The sequence below is a fragment of the Galeopterus variegatus genome, unplaced genomic scaffold (genome assembly GCF_000696425.1).
Source record: "Galeopterus variegatus unplaced genomic scaffold, G_variegatus-3.0.2 Scaffold3383, whole genome shotgun sequence".
Classification (NCBI taxonomy): Eukaryota; Metazoa; Chordata; class Mammalia; order Dermoptera; family Cynocephalidae; genus Galeopterus; species Galeopterus variegatus.
Genome location: NW_007729494.1, coordinates 70,296 through 73,269, shown reverse-complemented (window position 1 = coordinate 73,269; position 2,974 = coordinate 70,296).

Genomic DNA, 2,974 nt, shown 5'->3' with positions numbered 1-2,974 from the left:
CTAGTTTAGACTTACTATCTTAGTGAAAAATGAGGGAAAAAATCAGAATACAAGATTTATTTATGTTTCAGTTACTGAGACTAGATGAAAATAATGAAAATATTTATTGTATTTATGCTGTGTTCACAGTGGTGGGTGTAGGTTTCTGGATGTCAACAAAAAGGAGAAATGCCCATAGCACTCTAAGTTTCAGCTAAGGGGGCTGGCCAGTTAGCTCGATTGGTTAGAATGTGGTGCTGATAAAACCCAGGTCCAGGGTTTGATCCCTGCACTGGCCAGCCGCCAAAAAGAAAAAAAAAAAAAGTTAAATTTCAGCTAAGGGCAACTAATAACTTGAGAAAATTTTCAGTTAAATAACAAAATTATGCTGACTAAGCAGGATTTTTCTCTACCCACTATTAATCTTTTCAGATCAGTTTACACTACTATAATTTTGATTCCTTAAGAAACAAGCTTCATCCTCTAGAGAGTTCCACATTTTCAAAAAGAGAAAATATTCCATTTTACCACCATAGCCATTTATTTAAAAATTCATCTTCTTAATGAAAATATGAAAGAGGAACTAACTTATGACTAATAAAGTACTCAACTGGATTCACAGTGGCTAAACTCAATACGTACACTTCAGCAATGAACCAAGTTCAACCTATACAAATAGAAAGCATAAGAACAAATACCTAGAATTATTTCCTTACCATTCATATGCTCCTTTTATACAATATTTACAGTAAAATCAAGGCAAAAAATTAGAGCATAAATTAAGTTATACTTGAAATAAACCAAGGAATATGCCAAAAGATGGGAGGAAAAATGTGAGAACTCATGGCAAATGGTCATCATAGGACATCACATGTCCATTCACTAAAAGTCATACTTCAAGCCTGAGTTATATTTTCACTTGCACTACGGTTTTTAATTCCATTGTTTGGTATCAGTGTTGCCAAGATGCTGGAGAGTGTGGGTATGTTTAAGTTGACTTTGATGGGACATAGCAGAGCATTATACACAGCCACTTATACTTATTAAGTGATTTTTCATGGTGACTTAATCCTTCCTTCCCCAAAATCAGCCAAAGGGATGATATTCTTATTTAAAGTAGACATTCATAGATTAAATATGCACATGTTAGCATTTGGAATATCTGCTTTGTGACTTCAGATTCAACAAGAAATAGGTTGAACAAGAAATAGGTTTTCACTAGAAAACCAATCTGGTTACTTTCTCAACCCAAAGAGTGCCTGTCAATTCAGATACTAAACTAAGGCTATCTGCTTATTTCATATAATAAATGAAAATAAATTACAGCAGAAGAGCTGCAAAGATTCAAAGTTTAAAAAATTAAGAAGTCAGGCCACTACTGCTCCCACCATGGCCCCTACTGCTGCAGGGCTGCAACCTCATGGCTCTTGCTGTCACCCCTCCCACCATCGCCACTGTTGTCTCTCCACACAACAATTCATCCCACTCCCCACTGCAGACTCTGCCACTCTCACCACCCAGCCCAGCTGCCACCAGCTCTACCCATCCATATCCACATATTCCTAGGTTTTACCAGGCAGCAGGAAAGAGGAAAGAGGTGAGCGAGTGCAGCCCAAGACACTTGGGTCTGGGAACTACTTGTGCAGCCCACAACACTGCCTGGACTTGGAGAGGGACATGCACAGAACTGCTAGTGAGTGTAGAAACTTGGGATAGCCAAATAGAGTACAGAAGAAAAAACCCAGTCACCAATACCCCAACCAGGAGAAGCAAGGACCCAGGAAGAACATATGACTGCAGGAAAGAGAAGAAAGAAAAACCACCCAGGCTCACCCATGCAAACATAGGAGCTTCAGTATACCCCAGTGCACCTTTCAGGATCATGGGACACTAGACACGGTGCCAACAAATCCCTCCAAGGACACCTGCCTCACCCAAAGAGTGGCAGGGCACCTAGGCACTTTTCCTAAGAACTCAAGATCTCGCCCACTTCCTTGATGAACAACAGTGTCACTCACTTCCGCATGGAACCACTGAGTGCCCCAGTGCCTAGGACAATGGAGGCACTCACAGAATATTTCCACATTGAATACAGCTGAAGTAACCACATGGAGACTACACTATGTCTACCCAGAATGAAAACTAAAATGCCCTACCCAACAGTCAATATAAAACACATCTACAAGAGGGAGGTTCTCTCCTCAAAAGCCACTCCAGAGTAATAGAAGCATCTGCTCCACCAGATGACCAGACATCAATATAGGGGATACTAGAAATATGAAAAAACAAGAAAATATGACACAGCCATAACTCTCAAGTACCAGGAGCCAAACAGCAGAAAATCTGTGAAATGTCTGAAAAGGAATTCAGAGTAATAATCTTTAAAAAATTCAATGAGATACAAGAAGATAAAGTTAGACAACACAATGAAATGAGAAAAACAACCCAGATATGAAGAAGGAAATTTACAAAGAGATAGGTGCCATAGAAAAGAATGTAGCAGAACTCCTGGAACTGAAAGATTCATTCAATTAAATAAAAAAATACAACCAAGAGCTTAAGTAGCCAGCTAGAGGAAGCAGAAGAAAGAATTTCTGATTTCAAAGACAGTCTCTTCTAAATAACCCAGGCAGACCAAAAAGAAAAAGAAAAAAAGAATTTCAAAAAATAAAGAAAATCTATGGGAGGAAAAAGGAAAAGGCACTGAAAACATACTCAATGAAATAATGTTGGAAAACTTCCCAGGTATTGGGAGAGATAGGGACTTCCAGATCCAAGAGGCTCAAAGATCCCTAAACAGTTTCAATCCAAAAAGGTCCTCCCCAAGACACACATAGTCAAATTGTCAAAAATCAAAGACAAAGAGAGAATCTTAAAAACAGCAAGAGCAAAGTGTCAAGTCACCCAAGAGTCCCCATCAGACTAACAGCAGATTACTCAGCAGATACCTTATAGGCCAAAAGAGAATAGGATGATATATTCAAAGTAATAAAAG